Raw genomic sequence first — 21,594 nt, forward strand, 5'->3', positions numbered from 1 at the left:
AACAGTAATGGAAGAGAAAATTGGTGTATACTCAAGAGGCTGCATCACGTTGTTATCTTCCTGCTGATACATCTCCCAGCTTAACAAAACAGATGAGATGAAAAATATTATGTAAATGAATCAGCTGGCTTCTACTGAGAAGTTAATGTGTTCTCCTCAGTCACCAAGAAAGGCCATTCTAGCCCCAGCCAGGCACTTAGGAGCATTAGAAAGCCCAAAACAAGTAAGGGGCTTATTTAATAGCTAACTAGAGGTGATGACATTATTACTCTTAGTTTTAACTCTAATGGTACAGAAAATGTACACCTATAATAGAACTTAACATTTATCTGGCTCACGCTCTTCATTGTTAGGATGTACAAGTGGAAGTTTCTAGTAATGAGAATGTCATAAAATGCATGAGTTAGTTCTTAGTTTATAACCTATAAACAGCAGGCCAACAATTCACCCAGTTGCCACTACATGCTTGGTCTTTAGGTGGTGGCTTAACTATTTATATCTCCATAGCAACTCCTGAAATTACATGAGAGATTAAGATCTGTAGATGAGTTTCTAAGTGGTCTTATTAAATAAAAAACACAGAGCCAAATATAGGAGTGAAAGCCTTAGATCAGGGAAATAGGGAAAGGCACCAGCCAACCTTACCTCACCAGCTCTGCAGCTTCCAAATGTGAGTTACTTCCTGTCTACCCATGCCTTTATTGCCTTGCTGTTCTGCCCTCTCATTGGCTATCTTAGCCCAGCTACCTCAGTTACCTTTCCTACACAGTTCTGTCACTTTCTCTCTGTCTGTACAGACCTCCAGGCCTCTATGGTTGGTACTGGGATTAAAGGCAGTGTGTCACCACCCTTGACTCTATTCCCTAGTGTGGCCTTGAACACACAAAGATCCTGCCTGCTAAGGGATTAAGGGTGTGTGCTGTCTGACTTCTTTGTTTACTTAAAATGTCTGGCCTTTTTCCCCTGATCTGCAGGCAAGCTTTATTTATTAACATACAAATAAAACATCGCCACATTTCAGCGCACATTAAATATCACCACAAAGATCAATTGTCATTTCAACTCACAGCTTGTACTAATGACAGAGCACATGACCTGGTGAGAAATATGCAAATATGCATGTAAATTTAATAATATTTTATATTTTTTATATGTATTGATTACATAGATATTGATTTATTGCTGTAAGTTATCCAATACTTAGCAATTTCTGTATGTAATATCTACAGCTGCTGTGCCTCTGAAATTTAAGCACAGCTTGGCTAGGGCCTCTGCTTCCGAGTTCCACAGAACTAAAATAAATACACTGACTGGGGCTATAGTCTTATCTGACCTCATCAAGTCTCAACTTGGGAATCATATATGTTCAGGCTCTCTGGGATTGCCAGGCTCATTTTCTCAAAGCTTCAGAACAGGGCTCTACTTTCTGCAAGTTGTGTATCAAAGACTGACTCAGCACCATGAGCTCCTTGCCATGTGAGCATCCCAGCATGGTTACTCATCTTTGGTTTCTTAGTCAAAGCCAACAGGAAAGACTCCATCTAGACAGGATTATGCTTTTGTGGACCACAGCCACATTATGCCATCCATATAATCAAATAATGCCTTTACTAAATTCTACATAGGAGCAGATGAAAGATCACATCCACATGAAAACCTGAACACCAGAGCTGGGAACACTGGAGACCACCCTTGACTCTTCACTTGACAATACAGTTTCAAAATTACAGAACTCATTTTCATGTGAAAGACATGAAGTAAGTTTGTCTTGGAAGTGCTGTGTGTACATTAATTTCATTGACAACATTCAAGAGATTCTGGGTCCTTTCCACAGATGAAACAGCTCCAGTGAAACGTGTGAGGCCAAGGAAACTCCTGGCCAACATCAGAGAATGCAGGAGATGGTGCAGATGTAGTCAGAGTGGTCGAGTTGCCTACTAATGCCATAGCATTGGTCCTTAGTCTACTATAAGCAACAGTACTTCCTGGATTATGTGTGCCCTTCAGGGATAGAATACATATGTGTCCAAAGAAAATTTATCTCAGTAAAGCTACAAAACAGGCAAAAGGATGAAAATAGACCTGTTGGTATGGCTCAGTGATAGAGAATTGTGTAGCATGCATGTGACTCTAGGTTTCATCCCCAGTACAGCAAAAGTCAAAATCATAAAGGAACCAAGTAGACCATTTTACATAAGCCTTACAGCCAGATAGCTATTTTAGATTTTAAAATCACACTTTCCAACAACTACAGTCAAAAATGTTCATTGCTGATAGGATGCCGCATATTTCCACACCTATTTCAATGGTCTTGAGTGCATGTTAAAAATAGCACACGTTTGAAAAGCTCCCACAACAAGCCAGGCACTCACAATCTTGCCAACTTATTTGTCCTCCATTAATTCTTGAAATTCATAGCCATGGATTTAAGCAGAACTACAAACAATGCTGGATCAAATGTTGGGAATGTTTTATTAACATGAATAAGCAATGGTAAATCGTTTCCTCTATTTAGAGAGATGGGCTATGATAATATGTGAGAGATGTTTTGTAGATTTAAAAGTGAGTTGCAGCCAACTTAACATCAACTCGTCGATGCAAGAACACTGCCAGGTTGATAATGAATTCTAAATAGTCTGATTTAATCTTCAAGGTAACCTTGCAAGCCACAGTAATACCCTTACATTTAAAACAGGTAACTTAGGCAACTAGCCCATGTAGATTAAGGAATATATGCATGGATATATCCTTGGTTTCAAAATACTGTCACATCAGTGTTCTGTGGAAAGGAGAGGACATTAGGTAGGTTTGTGGCTATTGGGAACCCAGATTCTTGGGCCTGGCCTGTATAAGACCCAGAAAGCTGTTGACAACTGCCCTACAGAAACCTTCCCTATTTCCATGGAAAAAGAAAACTTCCCATATGTTCCAGAAACTTTCAATATGTTCCTTTCTGTAGCTCAGTTCTTGTGGTACATCATTCCAGCTCTCCAGTTCATGTTTTTTATTATGACCAAATTCTATCCAGGTCACATCTTTCAGAACACTTTTCTTACATGGGGATAGGCATAAAATCAGAATAGATGAGGGCTTTTTTTGTAATTGTCCAGAGAAAGATAGATTCTCCCCAAGGTTCTGGGACGGTAATATCCTGTACATCTGAATGTGTTAAAGGAGGGGGAAGGCAGAGCAGAGGAAAAGATGTATAGTGAGAACAAGGAAAGTAATAAGAGATGGGTGTAGCACACCTTTTAAATAAATTTATTTAAATTAATTTATTTAGTCTTGAGGTGATGTTTGAATCCCAAATTCCTTTGAATTCTGAAAAAGAAGAGTTACAAATTTTAAAAAGCTGGGGCTCCATAAATGACTATGCTCAACCTTGTGATTTTGAAAATCCATCCACATTCAGGCAGAAAAAAAAATTATCTAGTGATGGCAATCGAAATTAAATTCATTAAGAAAATAAGTCATGCGTGTATATTTTCCATTTATTGTCTTTTATGCAGGATTCTAGCTATGAATCCTTTTTTATTTCCCTCTGTCAACCTCTGTTGAAGTCTGTAGAGTTTAAGGAAGCCTACAGATAAGGAGGCTGTAAGGTTTTATTCAGAAAACTTCCGTGATCAGAGCAACCAAGAGCTTATATTAGCATAAAATTCTCAGCAGCACCTTCCATGTTTACCCAAATGCATGCAAAATGATGTCAACTAATTTGTACTTAATCCATTGTTGGAATAATTTATTTATGAAAGTAAACTTGAGTAACATTGTAATCAGTGTGAGAACAGAGAAAAGTGGAGGCATAAATAGCTTAAATAAGTAATGAAGTGAAATAAATAGAGGAGTAAGACCATCATTTCCCACTTAAAAGCACGATAGACCTGTATGTCTTCACCCCATAAAGAAAGCAAGTACCAACGCTCTTGCCTGCAAATGTCACTAAAAGTAGAAAGGGTCGACTCCTCAGGCTTAGGGAATGGTTTTATTTGATCTGAGTAAATCCTGCCTATAAATGCGCTCGGTCTGTTTTACTTTTCCTGTCTTTTGCAAAGACTCACAGGTGATGTCATCATTTTCTAGTCACTTTCAGATGCCAGCTACTTTCAGACACCATCACTTGGAGACCACTCATACTCCCACATAGAAAAGCATGCAGTGAGAAGGACCATACCACTCTTTCTTTTGCTTTTCTTGCTACTTCTAAGCAGCAGCTGTTCAGCTCTCCCTGGGACTCAGTGAGTGATTAATTCCTGGAGTCAGACTTTAACAAAGTCACGTACATTACAGTAGAAGTCTCATTCTGCAAATAATTTTGACCTTAAGTTGAAATAGCCCTATATTTAAATTTTCCCTCTGGCCCATTTTTGTTCATAAGATTTTAAGATTTATTTTTATGTTATGTATTTGAGTCTTCTATCTGCATCTATATATGGACACTGCATGCATGTCTAGTGCCCAAGAAGGTCAGAAGAGGCTGTCAGGTCCCCTGGAACTGGAGCTACAGATAGCTGTGAGACACCATGTAGATTCTAGGACCCAAAAGTGGGTCCTCTACAAGAGCAGCAAATACTTTTAATGGCTGAGCCATCTCTCCAACCCTTCTGGCAAACGGTTGGTTTATTTAGAACAGAATCAGACAAGAAAAAAATGCTATCCCTTGAGTCTTGATGGTAATCTATATGTATTGTAGTCATTAGGTATGTGATGAGTCACTGCAGGTAACTTGAAACATTCCCTTGTTCTTGGAGCTGGCCTGACCCTCAGTCTACATGCCAACCGTAAGGAGAGAAGCCAGGCCAATCTTTTACATACTCTCTCCTCTCCTGTTCAATAGAGGGTCTTCCCTTCCCAACTCCAAGCAAGGTACCTACCTCTCCTTCCTCACTCTCTAGCATTTCCTCATCCCAGGTGGCTGCTCTCCCATGATGGTTCTTTCAGGACGGCTTGAACCCAGTCTTCTACCAACAGACACAGTATGGTAGCCACACTCATAACATCGAAACCTGAGTCTTATATCCATTATCCAAGTGACCTTGTAAAGTACCAGAATTATATACAATAGATTTTTTTTAAATCCAATAATATATAAAATCATAAAGCACAGCAATGTCCATGTACACGGTATAGTTACAGTGGAAGGTCAGACTAGGATCTCAGAGTTCTCTTTTTCAAAGCAGTCTCACTATTTACCATTGTGGTGCCCCCTACTGCAACCCCTATCTCAAGATCTCCCCTTTACCAGGGATTCCCTCCATCAAGTCACTATTCTCCTGCTCATATGGAATAGATGGATAAAAGTGTAAATATCAAAAGGTGAGTTCAGTTACCTCTCAGCAAGTCCCAAGCTGGCCAAAAATGGATATTCTCTTTGTGATACGAACTACTCAGTGGCAACTTCAATACACAGCAAATATTGTAGACAATAATTAAGCAATTATTAATGGAGTATGTGATAGAAAAGTCTTATATACCATGACTGAATAAGACATCTCAGCCAACAAGAGGCAGTCCTGGTTAAAGCACGCTTCATTACAGGAGCAGGCTCTTAGCTTTAAAGGCCGTCACTGCAGGATCTCGATATTCTCACTTAACTGTTTATAACTGCTTGGACCTCACTGTCACCTGCTTCTATGTCTCCATACAGAAGAAACAGCCTCTGTTCCTTGACTGAAACTTTGGGAACTCTTAGAGCAAGTGACCCTCAAAGGCTCTGCATGCATTGTTATTTTAGCGTCTAAACATAATTCCCACGGGTCCTTTAACCATGTTCCTCTACACTACGAGACTAGGAGCTTCTGAGAAGCGGAGACCAATGGTCTATCTTGCCCAAACATAGCACCTGGCCATTATGTAGAATAAAATTATGTCAATTATGTCAAATGCATATATTTTAGAATTGTTTGGTGCATCTGCTATAAGCCAGTTCAGGGTGGAAAGAAGGATTAAGGATAATAAATAAACTACCCTGCATTCAAATAATGTCCAAGAGATGTTTGCAGAAAGAATGAGAACAAAAGAAGGGAGTGAACAGCTCAAAGAACAGAGAAGGAGGCTGAAGGTTGAGGGCAAAAGATAATCAGTAAAAATGCAACAAGTGTTCTGAATGATTAGAAGTGGGGTCCAGTATGTCCACAACAACAGCTTAATTAAGCATGCACACGCTTAAATGCCATAAAAATATTCACAGCAAATAGAAAAACATATTCAAAAACATCTTCTAAATGTCAGTAGGAACAGTGAGGGTTTGTAGCATTTGAATCACAGTCTGCTCTTATTCCACCCCAGGCTCCCGATCTGTGTCATAGATTCACCACACCACAGTAACTATAACTTGCTGGGATGTCCCCTACCCAGCCAGCTGCATATATGCGGTTATGGCTTCACCCCCCGTTACGTCCAGCAAGAGCTCTATTCCCAGTGGCATGGTGTAGCCATTTTTGCCTATCTGAAACTCAGTGATTCAAGAATATTGAGGCCCTATCATGTCTGCTCAAATATGCACATAAAGAAAAGATTCTTCTTACACTGGGAAAGCAAAAAGAGAAGATGAGATGGTGTCAGAACCTCCCACTAGTACCCTCGGAGACAGCAGAGGGTGGCACTGTTTCTGCCCAGAGAAAGAAGCAGAACAGAATGTAGACTTATGGACAGAGAACTCAACTCCACTGCTCCCTCTAAGGGAACTGACTTATTCTGAAACACAATAGTAAGAACGCCATGTGCCTAAACCCATGCAGACAGTAGAGTTAACAGTTAAAGGGGACGAGGGGTGCTCTGGTGTTAGTAATAGGTTAAATAGAAGAACAGCAGGATTTTACAGAGGGACATGGGAGAAGGTATAGCAAAGAGCCTTCCAGAAGTCACAGGAACAGACACCCCCATTCAGAGCAGGGTGGGTGCATCCTGCTCCCTATGTACCCACCTACACATACGGCATTCCTAGTAAGTCAAGAAGGCTTCCTGGCTTAATGGACTTAGTAGTCATATCAAACAATGATTGTAAACTTAGCTGTTCTGTCCTTTGAACAGTTTCTAGAAAAAGAAAATCCTTATTTTAAAAAATCATATACTTACTTAAAGGCCTAGAGGATTGTACACAAGTTCAAAAATCACAGCTCTTTAATAAATGATTAGAGATGAAAATTTTCAAGCTATGATCCTTGAGTGAATGTAGAATAAACTACCAAAACTCTTAGAACAGAGTTTCTAATCCATATATACAACCACAGCTAATTGATAGAAGTCTAACTAGTGATGTGCAAAGTGCTTCATTCGGCCCATAAGTGGCTTGTGTTGATTCAGGAGCTACTCCAACATGCTAAGTAGGATAGAAGACAAACACAAGAGAAGACGAACTATGCAGGAATGTTGGGGGCTACATGGTGCCTGGGAAACAGACTTCAGAGAACTGATTCAGTCACATCTTCAATCAAGTAAGCAATACAAGCAAGTAACAGATATAAGTCCCATGGAAGACATGCACTAAGGACAGGAAATGCAACACAAATGCAGAAAAAATAAATTAATTTTTAGGGTATTAGATATTGGACTTAATATACATTGTTCATGAAATAGATATTAATGAAAACACAGAAATGATGAAAGTGAATCTTTTAGATGTTCTTGAGTTGCAAAGTATAGCAGCAAAATTATTAAAGCAAAATTATACATCAGTCTGTTAGTTCTTACATGGTAAGACACCACAAACTGGGCATCTTAAACAGCAGGGCTTTATGATCCCACATTCTTCAAAACCAAAAGTTTCAAATCATGTTGTCATTGGTATCACTTCCTTCTGTCTCTCTCTCATGTACCTCATTTTTAGATGCCGATAGCTTGCTGTCAATCTAGAATATTTCTACTGTCATCTCAGTGACTACCTTCATCTCCACATGTCATCCTCCTTGTAAGAACCAGGGTCAAAATCTCCCCCTTTGATAAGGATAGTGATCATAGTTGATTCAATGTCCACTCTATTCCAAGATGACCTCATCTTATTAATTATAGTCTTTTAAGTGTTTTATTTATTCTTTGAAATTTTTGTATGTGTAGGCAACATATCTTGATCGTTTCCACTCCTTGATGTCTTCCTCCCACTCCCCTCACAAGAAAAAAAAAAAACCACCTCCCTCACAACTTCATATACCACTGGTTCCAGATGTTTGTGGGTCCCACCACTGCATGCTGTGAAATAATCCTCTTGTACACTGTAAAGATTTGTCACTCGAATTGGTTTAATAAAACACTGACTTGCCAGAAGCCAGGCAGAAAGTATGGGAAGGGCAAGCAAACTAAGAATGCCGGGAAGAGAAAGAGCGGAGTCATTAGTCACCAGCCAGACACAGAGGACAGAAAATGAGAATGACAAACTGAGAAAAGGTACCAAGCCACATGGCTACACGTAGATTAAAAATTATGGGTTCATTAAAGTGTAAGAGCTAGATAGTAATAAGCCTGAACTAACAGCCAAGCAGTTATAATTAATATAAGCTTCTGTGTGTTCATTTGGGAAGCAGCTGCTGGGTATTTGAAAGTTGTTGGTGGAACAGAAACTTCTACCAATAACCAGTAAACTGCATCTCCAGGGAAAAGTGGCTCTGCCTTCCCCAAAATTAATAGCTGCCAATGGCTCCTCAACCAGAGAGAGGACCTTGGGGTCCGCTCCTCCATCTATGATTAAGTTTAAACTGCCTTGACCCTGTGAAGGTCATATGCAGTTTATCACAGCTACTATGCCTTCCTGTGTTCAGCAGCCATCATGTCTAGAAGACAGCATTTCACAGTACTCCTTAGCAATCCTATATTAAAATAAGATCACACTGTATGGCATAGTGTTACCAGTAGTCTGCATTTGAGGCAGTGTCTCTAGGTTCTCACCCTATTTAAGAAGGAAATAAAAGCCCATACATATTGCAAAGTAAGGAAACTTTACTTAAAGCAAAGCAACATGTCAGACCAGTGGCCCCAAGAGTCATAATAGTCAAAGGCCTGGGACTTCTTTATATGGAGTTCTGAAAGACAAAAGGGATCATTACTAATGGGTATAGTTTGGGTGATTCTATATTTTTATTAATAACCTAAATCACATGATCATTTATCTACTCTTGATGTTCATAATGCTTCTGATTTTAATCATATGCATGCCCAGATATGCAGAGACATAAGATGGTAAATAGGGCATCTAAATGGTAAATAAATTTACTTACTAAGTAAATAAATTTATTTACTAAATGGTAAATAAATTCTCCCTAAAAGTTCATGAGTAAAAGTTCATGAGAAGACATAGTTCCCCTTGATTATATATGCACACAAAACCAGTCTAGGCCAGACTAGTATTTTTGGTCTCATACCTGGGCTTGAAGAGAGTAAGAATAAACAGAAAAATCTATCAAACTTGTCAGGGGCAAGAGAAATCTATTACATTTTGGGGAGTATGGTATACATGTATCCCAGTGTACATGGATGTTCTAGGTAGCTAACGGGTTGTTAGGTATGCTGTTTGGAGAGTAGTACATTCACAAAGTACATTCAGGTAAGGGACCTAGGCTGCCAAGTGAGTGTGTGTGCCTAGCCCAAACTAAGTGGAGTCATTGGTTGCTGAACTATTTTCTATATCTGCCAACCTCAGTAAGACTTTTATACATGAATTTGGGGGTAGTGTAGTGAAACTCATCATGGAGTACAAATACAGATTTAATTCGCAGAAGAAAACACCTTCAGACTTAAAGGTAAATCCATGTTGGAAGTAGAATCTAAAGAGTCACTAAAGTAGATGGTAGATCATTAAAGAAAATAGACAGAAGTTAGACTTTAAAGCTGATCAATAGAGGTTATGAGATCCAAAGAACAGAGAAGAGCATTTAGAAAAATCAGCAGAGCCTCAGAGGACTTGAAACCATGATTTTTATAAACCAACACACCCATAGTGGAGAGAATGAATGAAAAACAGAAAAAGTATTCTAAAAGAAATATCTGAAAACTAGTTAAGGTTGAAAGGATTGAGGTGAGAAGAGAAGAACAAGGAAACAAGTGAAAAATGGGAAAATAATTAAAATATAAAAATAGCTAGAGATGTGTAATGGCAGCATCTGTTCCATTTTAGATTTAATATGCGGTTACTTAATTTCATCACCATATCAGCCAGCTGTTCAAAAAATATCTCCTATACTCCACAGTCATATGTGATTAGTGCTGGGGGAAATTAAGAAAGGAAATCACTGAGATGGAGAAGAAAGCCATGAGCATAAAGAGAGAAAGAGAAGAAAGATGGAGAAATCAGAGCCACAGCTGATGAACAGAAAGTAATCAAAAGTCTCCTGATAAATGGCCAAACGTGTTGGCTTTTGTAACCTGCTTAAGATGGAGTTTTGGCAAATCTTAATTGAATCTTCAAGGACAATGAAAATCCAGCCACACTGATTTTGATTATAACTATTATAAGTTCAAAAATAGAGAATGCAGTAATTGTCTAAGTGGTACTGGATACTTAATGAGGAAAACCTAAAGTCACCACTTATCTTCAACAGATGCCTAAGCACTAAATTGTAGAGCAAGAATCCATGTTTCCATCTTGCTTCAGATAAGTGAGTATGTGTTCTATTTCCTTTTAAATGTATTTAATTCACATCATTTCTTTGTGTACCTATAGGAATGGGGTTAAATCAAACTTGCAACTGTCATTCCTTCCATATGGTCACTCCCCATCTTCCTGTATGAATCTTCACCAATAGGAAGTACCTACAAGTGATTGTGCTGCTGGCATACCTTACAGCATATCAAAGCCTCAGGTGTACCTCAGCAGCAAGCCACTCCAGAATAGACTACCATTCACATCATCATAAAGCTCCTTAAAAGCTGGGCATTGAGTTTGTTCAAGTTCAATCCTTATGCATAAATGATCAAAAGCCTCATAATAGAGTCTTTATCCATTTATTCTGAGATTTGGCTGGGAGACAAACACCTGCAGTTGCTCCATGTTAGGACTGAAATAATTTGGGACTACTAAATGAATATATGATAACAAACACAAGAATGAGACAAACAAATAGAATTTGATTTCTGTGGATTATGGGAATGGCATCGTTGGGTGGTTTATGATGTCATAGACTTCTATGTGCTGCTGTCCTGGTTGCCTTGCTACCCTAGACTAGCACCCTTTTTCCTGAGAAGCACTAACTGCATTATTATCCTGTGCCTTGGCATAGAAGATGTTTTTTTATAGAGCTAATGAGCAACCAGTGTCTGAGATTCAGCAAACCCAAAGCACAGCAGAGAAATTGGCAACACAGCTCTGTAACCTTTAGCCAACCTGAAGATCAAGGCGCTACTGCAGGTGTTTGTCTCCGAGCTGAGTTTCAGGATAAATGGAAAGACTAGTTAAGATTAGTTCAGGGCACACAAAACTGAATCTGGGACACTTGATAAATGAACATAAATTCCACAGCCAAGCATTCTACACTATTTTTTCTACTTTTAACTTTGGCTTCTGTCCACGTTAATACTTTTGAGCTACAATTTTCTTATATGTAAAATGAACACAACTTTTACCACATGACATTGTTCTGGAACGTAAGACATGATGGGTATACACCAAAACTGCAAATGTTGAATCTTTGCTTCTGCCATGCCAGCTTGTAAAGTAGGTCACAAATAAAATCTGTGAAAATGAGGGACTTGGGGGTGGGGTGTAAGTTTTTCAAAGGAAGGGTATTTTTACCTATAAGAAACCCAATCTGAAGCATCTGTGACTTTCATTTAGAATAAAAGGGGGCTTAGGCCATCCTGGTCTACAGAGAGATCCAGGACAGGCACCAAATGACACAGTGAAACCCTATCTTGAAAAACAATAAAAAAAAGAATATCTATTTCATAAGACTAATAGTCTTCATAATAGTAAGTCCTAGGAAATTATTAATTAATTCAATGGTCAGATGTTAAATGAAAGACAGAAAATTGCGGAACTCTTGTGGCCACTTCCACAGAAAGTAAGTTGTGTATGCCATCTTGCAATTCAGAATCCACCTGTCAAAATTCTTATCTATGTAGATGAACAAAAGGCAGGCAGAAGGGGTCACACTTGTTTTATAGTTATAATTGCCAGGTTTTTTTTTTTTTTTAAAAAAAGATGTCATGTAACATAAAAGCCATTTCATTAACCAACATTCAAGCAATTGACTGATCACTTTACCAGAGACGTTAGTGAGGATGACTGTAATATAGAAATGCTGGTTTGGGGGGAGTCCTATAACACTGGTAATGAATAACTGAACACTTCATTGAAGCTTCCAATAAACTAAAAACACCTGGACCTTATGAGAGATGCTGGGAATTGGATTCTGTGTTCTGCCTGCAGAGGGGTGTTATCATTTGCCACGAGAAGAAGCAAAACACCATGGACAGCTAATAGCACAATCTAGGAAGCTGTGGATTCTGAACCCATCTGGTGCTAATGGCATGTCTTTGAGCAAGTTACCCAAACTCAGAGAACTATGGCCTGAAAATACCTACACTATACAACTGTGAGGGCTAAATAAAAGTTGTTACTGCAAAGGGTTTTCTCAAAATTGAATTTCTAACACTGTAGTGGGGACCTAAGCAAAAACATTCTTGTGGAAGAGGTACCATATAGGACCCAGAGTTCTGCAATTCTAACATTCTCCTAGATAACTTCAGGGCTACTGGTCCTCAGGTCAACTTTTCAATAATGTAAAGTTCAAAAATTACCTCAGTCCTGGCATAATGTAAATTATTTATAAACATTAGCCCAAAATCCAAGAATTCCATGTTAACTTCTTTTTTTAATTTTATGAAATTCCTTTGACTTTCTAGTGACCCACAGGAACAACACAAATTTACAGCATACAGAAAGACATCTCACAGCACTTCTCCTTTTCTGTCTAATCAAAAAGGAAGGTTTTAACATTATAAAATTATATATAACAGAACAGTTATCAAGCAAGAATTACAGTTACAATATCTAGTCTATTTGTATTTGGTAAAATTAAAGAAAATATTCTATCATCTATCCTATATTTGTTGAGTCTAAAGTTTTATATCTAATTTACCTTTTATCATAACTAAAGAAAACTATAACTACCTAGTCTTCAACTCCATCAAAGACCCCAGAAGGATATAATATTATCTAAGTAAACAGGAAGTGCATTGTAAGCAACTTCTAAATTTCCAGAAATGACAGAGACATCTGGCTGCTTGGACAGTCACCCAAAGTTCCTCTGCAACATTGGAGCATCCATCTTCAGCCTAAAGGCCTAGAGTCTCTGGCAGATTTTTTTGTGAAGCAGGAAATTTGAAGAATTGTCTTGCCTATTGGCAAAATTCATCAGTCTCTGCTACCCATGTCCTGCAGAATATCTGGCAGTCTTCTCTGTGAATCAGGAACCTGAAGAACCATCTCACCTTGTTTTGGCAAAGTTCAGTGGTCACCTTCCTGTGAGTCCTGTATGTCCAGTTTATACAATATACTGTCAAGCAGTCCAGGCAAGAGCAGATTCTTGCCCAAATGGCTAACTTTTGCCACAAAGAAAGCAAAATCCATATGGAGCGTCTTTGATGCCTATCTTCCTCTTTGAAGTAAATTGGGGCTGCCAGGATCAGATGTGTCTCATTGTCCAGAAAAGTCTAAGTTTTTAGAACATTTTAAATGTCATATTCTATAGGTCTTTGAATTTGAAGATTACCTATCCATCTGAAATATATCTATGCATATCTATAAATCCTAACTAACATGACTATAAGTTTGACTATTAAGATGACTATTAAGTTGTATTTCTTAATTATATATTACATTTTTAAATAAAAATATGATAAAATATATTTTAAATTTTTACATTACATTTAAATAAGCTATGTAAACATGATACTCTAAACAAGAGTAGAAATATGCATACAGTATAAGAAGAATAACTTTAAATTTGTATCAATAAACCAAAATCCATACTCATGTAAAATATGTAAGATTAATAGTTTTTTATATTAAAACAGGTTCAATAATCTACCCTTTTATCCTATCATTTCTATATCATAGATTTCTATGCCATATACCCCTTTCTTTTTTTTTTTTCTGTTTTTTTTTTTTCCATCACAGGCAATTTATTTTGTTCTATTCATTCACAGTTAATACAGAAAATACTTGGAAACATTTCCATATAATGTTTGACACAGAAATCATCAAATAGAAGTATACAATGTTGACAGGAGGCAGTACATTTATAATTTATAACCCCAAATGTATTTATAAATTAGAAATGGAAAGATCTACAAATGAAATTATGAAGGTTCACCAAAGTCATTTAATCTGTCAGTTTCTCATTCATTTTTATGTCTTAATAATATTCTATTGTATAAATAAGCCACATTTTATTTCTCTCCAGTATTTGATAGCTATTTGAGTTGTTTTAACATTTTTACTATTAGCAACACACTGCTGTAAACCTTCATGTACATGTTTCATAGGTGCACATTTTCAGTAGTTTGAGGTTATATTCCTAAGGGTAGAATTGTTGAGTAACAGAGTAACAATGTTTTGCATTTTGACCAACCACCAGACTGTTTTGCCAAAGTGGCACACCATTTTACAATCTCACTAAATCCTTGTTTTTAAGGCTCTGATTTTTGTACAAAAGCATTCAGTCATTCTGTCAGACCAAACCAGGAAAAGTAAGCTATAGTTCAGAGCTGTTCTATTCCATTTACTATGCAAAGCCAATCTTGGCGTTTGCAACTCTCAGCCCTTTTGAGTATTCTTGCAGTGTTCACCTTTTCCTCCACCACTTTTTTTTCTTCTTTTTTTCTGGTTTATTTCTATCTATTACAAATGTATAAAAAAATCCTCCATCAACGCTGCTAATAGCAGCAGAACCTTGAGAAATATACCTTTGGTTTGCCTCAGAAAAGGAACATATATTGTACTGTAAAGTTTATAAAATTGGTGCAAAACATTGTAATAATGTTACAATACCAGTTTTAAGAGTTCAGTGACTAATGGGGAGCCGATGGGATACATGCAGAACTGTGAAAACGATCTCACTTAGCCAGCTGTACACGTAGACTGTAAATCTACATTCAGATCATTTCTGAACTAAGACTATCATCTCAGTTTATCTGTTGAGGTCAACCAGGAAACCCTAGAATATACCTTGATTTTTGCAAAAAAACAAAATGGGGGAGGGGTTTCTTCAGCATTTCAGTCCACGAGTAACAGTATCCTAACAGGCAAAGTGTTCTCTCACTGTCAACATAGAATGAACTGCTGCTGGAGGTCAACTTGGGCTTTAATTTGCATTAGCACTTACATGCATAGTAGTCCAAGTTGTTGACCTCATGACTTTGAAAAGTAACTCTAAAAAAGTAAAATGGCCCTTCTTGGAAGACTAAAGAAAGACATCCAGTCACAATTGTAAAAAGTCTCGTCAAAACAATATACCCTTTTATGAATTACGCCTCAATTAAAAAAAAAAAGAAAAGAAAGTAGCCCCAAATAAGAAGCAGCTCTGAAAAAGAAAATATAACTTAAGATATTTGAAAAAAACAAGGTGAATACAGGTTCAAAAGTAATTAAGATATATTTTCTTAAGGCTATCTAGAATTAGGCTTTAAAGAATTCTACCATTTCAAGTTTACCACTAGTTACTAGATACCTATTTACAAACAAGATGTTCACCTTTTTTGTTCCTTTATCAAGAGAAAAATCTACCTTCAGACTATGAGGGTGGTGATGGGGAGGGACTAGAAAACAAGATTCAAACAATCCCATGCAAATATCACATTTTTCAATTGGAAGAACTCCAAACTGCACTAGAAGTTCCAATCACTAAGACACTTTCCATTGAAATGATTTAAGTACAACTACATGGCACCAAGGTTTAGACCTAATATAGGCCTGACAACCAAGTCCTTGTTTTCTGGAAGAAAGGCCTCAAAAGTCCCACTCAATTCCATATAACAATACTTCAAAGATCAATTAGATTTTCCTTTCCTTAATATTTTTGTTTTTGACTTCTAATCCTAAAGACTAGATTAAAACTTAGCTCATTTCCCAGAAGGCATTGCTTCCCTTTGCTCTATGAAAGAGTCCACCAAGACCTCTTCCTCAAAACCATCTAGCCCCCAGCCTCCAGCCTTTGCTTATGATGCATCTTTCTCAACATCCTGAAAAGGTAATGTAGGTAAAATATGCTCATAAACATTAAAACTAGTTGTTAGAAAGACGTAACTAGCTTTATAATTTAAGTTTTAAAGCATAAATACTTGCAGCTTAATCTGCACTGACAATGATTGTCGAAGCCTAGAATTCAACATTTACAAATTCTCATTCACACACACAAAACACACTATTATCACACAACTTATGTCTTGAGAGAATCTTCTGCTTTTTAAATCTTTGGCCTCCCAGTCAATCCCAAGTTCAACCAACTTTTCCGAGTTCTGGTAGTTACCTGGACCACTGAGGCATTGCCACAAGACTTCTTCTCTTTTGAAACATCCTTTTTCTCTAGATATTAGGATAGCTACACCAGCTTGTTTCTTCTGTGGTGTATGTTGGTGTGGGATTATCTATTTCTTGATTTTTCATGGATGTGTTTAGCTTCTTTGGGTTGAATTTTCCCTTCTAGTGCTTTCTGTAGGGCTGGGTTTGTAGACAGGTATTGATTAAATCTGGTTTTATCCTGGAATATTTTGTTTACTCCGCCTATGGTGATTAAGAGTTTTGCTGGGTATAATAGTCTGGGTTGGCATCCGTGGTCTCTTAGTGTCTGCATGAGATTTGTCCATGATCTTCTAGCTTTCATAGTCTCTATTGAGTAGTCTGGTGTTATTCTGATGGGTTTACCTTTATATGTTACTTGGTCTTTTTCCTTTGCGGCTCTTAATATTTTTTCTTTGTTCTCTGTGTTTAGTGTTTTGATTATTATGTGGCGAGGGGACTTTTTTTTTGGATCCAGCCTATTCGGTGTTCTGTAAGCTTCTTGTATCTTCATAGGTATTTCTTTCTTTAGGTTAGGAAAGTTTTCTTCTATGATTTTGTTGAATATATTTTCTGTGCCTTTGAGTTGGTATTCTTCTCCTTCTTCTATCCCTATTATTCTTAGGTTTGGTCTTTTCATGGTGTCCCAAATTTCCTGGATGTTTTGTGTTATGACTTTTTTGTCTTTAGTGTTTTCTTTGACTGACGAATCTATTTTCTCTATCATGTCTTCAGTGTCAGAGATTCTCTGTTCCATCTCTTGCAATCGGTTGGTTATGCTCGTTTCTGTAGTTCCTGTTCGTTTTGTCAGGATTTCTATTTCCAGCATTCCCTCAGCATGTGTTTTCTTTATTGTCTCAAATTCATTTTTCAGATCTTGGAATGTTTCTTTCATCTGTTTAATTGCTTTTTCTTGGCTTGATTTGATTTCTTCCCATTTTTTGTTCGTTTTTTCTTCCATTTCTTTAAGGGAGTTTTTAATTTCCTCTCTAATGGAGTTTTTCATTTCCTCTTTAAGGGAAGTTTTTATTTCCTCTTTAAGAGAGTTTTTCATTTCCTCTTTAAGGAAAGTTTTTATTTCCTCTTTAAGGTAGTTTTTCATTTCCTCTTTAAGGAAAGTTTTTATTTCCTCATTGAGGGAATGTTTTATTTCTTCTTTAAGGGCCTCTATCATCTTCTTAAAGTCATTTTTAGGGTTGATCTCTTCTGTTTCTTCTGTCATGGTATGTTTAGGTCTTGCAGGTGTAGAATCACTAGGTTCTGATGTTGCCATATAGGTCTTTATGTTGTTGCCTGTATTTTTGCACTGGCGTCTACTCATCTTTTCCTCCGTGCGGTGCAGGTGGTGTCTGTGTCTGAGAGTACCTCTCTTGTTCTAATTTTTAGTCTTGGTTTAGTAGGGGTTCTTGGTTAAATTGGTGCTATTGGGCTGTGTCTTCAGGGACAGCTGATTTCAGTCGGTGAATTATATACTTATGATTCTCGTGATCTGTTTTGGTGACTGGGTCGTGCCTTTTTCTTTGTTCCCAGGTCACATTTTGTTCATTTGTCAACTCCTCAGCTGATCTTGTTTCTTCAGACTTCCAACTGTATGCATCTGAATCCTCTCCCAGATGGGTTTCAGCTGAGCAGGGTAGTCTCACCAACACCTCCAAGTTGTTGGGTTTCACAGGATCAACAGTTGGGCCCTGGGTTGTCCCCAGACGGAGTGTCCAGACTCGCCCCGGTTCCGACCCACGGAGATAGTCTCTTCCCCAGGTGTTGGGGCTAGGGGCGTCCCTGTTCCAAGCTGTGTCTGCCCCTCTCCGTCCCCGGGCCTGTCCACCCCTGTGGCCCACCGCCACAGGCCCACCTGCGTCCACTTGTCTCTGCCGCCGGGCCTGTATGTCCCTGTCAACTGCCGCTGGGTCTGTCTGCCTCTGCTGGCGGCCAACGGGCCTGTATGTCTCTGCCGGCTGCTGCTGCTGCGGGCCTACCCACCTCTGCCTGTCACTGCCGCCGGGCCCATCCACCTCTGCGAACTGCCACGGGGCCTGTATGTCTCTGCCGGTTGCCGCTGGGCCTGTATGTCCCTGTCGGCTGCTGCCACCGGGCCCTTCCACCTCCGCGGGTCGCCGCCGCGGACCCACCTGTGTCTGCCTGTCTTCGCTGCGTGGCCTGTCCACCTCTGTGGACCACCGCCAGGCCTGAATGTCTCTGTCGGCCGCCGCCGCCGGTCCTGTCCACCTCCGTCTGCTTATCTCTGCCGCAGGGCCTGTCCACCTCTGTGGGCCGCCGCTGGGCCTGAATGTCTCTGCCAGCTGCCGCCGGGCCTAAATGTCCCTGTCAGCCACTGCCGCCGGACCCGTCCACCTCCGCGGGCCACTGCCACAGGCCTACCTGCGTCTGCTTGTCTCCGCCATCTTCACCCCTTTCTTTTAGAAAGAAATGGATTATGACCAATAACAATTTGTAACCAATATCTTAAACAAAGACAAACATTTATTATCTATTTTATGGGAAAGGGGGAATAGTTTTCTAGGCTACTTCCTACTAATTGAGGGTGTTGGTAGTCTTATGGGGACCCAAAGAAAATTTAGGATTATGGTCCAGTCCAAATTGGAGTAGTTTGGGAGTGGATCATCTCAGCCAGCAGCCTTGAACCTATTCTGGATGCAGAACTCAGAGGAAACTGCAATAGATATGAGTGAGGCAGAAGCCACTCCATTTTCCTTCCAGAGTGGGGTGTTTTTTTGTGTTCATCTTTTGACTTTCAGTCCCTATATGTCTTTACAAGAGAATTGTGTTTCCTGCAGACAGCAAAAGGATGTAGCTTTTAATGCAATCAAATAGTCTGTATCTTTTATTGACAAATAAAGACTATTTACATTTAGAGTTACCATTGTGAATTACTGATTCCTATGATTTTGTTGTTTAGCTGGCTGTTTTAATAATTATTTGTTTTGTTCTTTCTCTTACCCATCCAGGGACTTTCTGAGTTGAACTTGTCTGACTCTTCTATAACTTACATTTGTTCAGATATTCATCTCTTGAGATGTACTCCTTTCTGAGTTGTCCTGTTTTTCTACCACATCTCATTCTATCTGTGTGTAAGATTCCTTGAAATGCTTTCTGCATTCCTAGCTTTATGATAATGAATTGCTTTATCTTAGAAGATTTTATTTCTCAATCAATTTTAATGATAACTTTCTGTTTCTTGGTTGGCAAGTATTTATTCTCATTGACTGAATATATAGTTGCATTTTTTTTCTAGCTTTGGTCATTGCTACTGAGAAGTCTGGAATTCTTCTGATAAGTTCTAAAGATGTTTATGGCTTTTTTTATTAATATTTTAAGTATTTTTTGTGATCCTATTATTTAATATAATTTTAAAAGAAGTTCTTTTCCAGTTATATGCATTTGGTATTGTAAATGGTTCCTGCATTTTGAAGTCCATATCTTTCACAAGACTTAGAGATGTTTCTGCTATAATTTTTCTTGAATTTGTTTCCTCTACCTTTATCTTGACTTTCAGTTCCTTTTACACCATGGTTTCTTAGTTTTAGAATCTTGCTCATGTCCTAGAGTTGTGAAAAATCTGTGGTCATTCTTGTTTGTTGTTGGTTTGTGTGTGTGTGTGTGTGTGTGTGTGTGTGTGTGTGTGTGTGTGTGTGTGATATCTTCATGAGTCCCTGGTATTCTTTCTTCATCATAAGCTTATTGGCAATACATCCCATGATAATTTAAATTTTATTTGTTGTTTTTAATTTATGACATTTCTTTTTGTCTTATTTGTTGTTTATTTATTTTATTATAACAAAATCTTAATTTCCTTCCTGGATTTTTCATTGTACTTTTGAATATATCTCCTCACTCCACTCATCTATTTGAATACTTTTGAGTTCATTGATAATTTTTACTACTGCACTTTTGAATTGTTTTACCATTACTTGAACCACTTCATTTTCTTTGGGCTCAGTTGTTTAGGAGCTATAAGAATCTGGAGTGCAGTATTGCTTTGCTTGTTCATATTGCTTGTGTCTCTAAATTAAAACTTATATATTTGTTAGGATTATCCTCATTTCTGTTAATTGTTTTTAAATGAGAACCTTTATATGGGACAGCCTCTCTTGGGATCATGACCTACCACTCACTCGAAAAGAAGGATGAAAATAGAAGAAGAATAAAAATTTAAAATAACCTCGTATTTAAGTGGAGTAAAAGGTAATTGGAAACATTAATTATACCCCAAATAAAGTCAGAAAAGAAAATACTATAATACTTAATGAATTAGAAGTTTGAAAATTACTAAAGGTGATGACTAATAAAAAATAATAGTAAGGAAAAATATAGACAACTTAAGGAGAAAAGAGAATTACATGTGGCAGAAGTAAGAAATAGTAGCAAACAGAATCAACAAAATTAAAGACAAAGCATTAAGAAAAATCATAACAAACAGAAAACAAATGCAAAAAAAGCAAACAGATAAAATAATTTTAAAAAACCATTCTCATTCACTATGTCTCTCTTGAAGTTCACTTGGGCAAAGAGCAGTAAATGGCTATGCTATTGTTTTATATGTTGCTTCATTAAAAAGATGGAGAAAAATACTCTCTTTGGAGTCCAAAAAAATGAGCCAGGAATTGCTGTCTGCAGGATGATCCATTCTGCCTTCCCCGCTGAGTTGAATTCTTCTCAGTGTTCTTCTGTATACCGACTTACTATTTCAGAAAACTCGGGGCCACTCTCCAACTGCTCTTGTCAGCAGAGCCCTGGGAACTCTTAATTATATTATCTTCTCACACAGAGAGTCTTTATTTATGAAAATTTGGTGTGGGGAAGTCCCAGGCAGCAATGGCTGCCACCAACTTTCTCTGAGGTCTTCTGTATGCAAAGCTGTCTACCCTGTCCTGGCAAGGCACAATGTTCAGTGGGTATGCCCTGGACTTAGTTCTCTGCCCTAGCCCTCCTATGTGCCTCTCTATGAAGTCATTCATCTGCTGTTTTGTTTCAGATATAGAGATTCAGGAAAGAGCTAGATTAATCTACCTATTCCCTTCTTGGTGAATGTTTTCAGTAGTATTAATTAGTACAATAGTATTAATTAGTACAAACTTTAAATCAGTAAC

This window comes from Peromyscus maniculatus, chromosome 15, assembly GCF_049852395.1.
Source record: "Peromyscus maniculatus bairdii isolate BWxNUB_F1_BW_parent chromosome 15, HU_Pman_BW_mat_3.1, whole genome shotgun sequence".
In the NCBI taxonomy this organism is placed as follows: domain Eukaryota; kingdom Metazoa; phylum Chordata; class Mammalia; order Rodentia; family Cricetidae; genus Peromyscus; species Peromyscus maniculatus.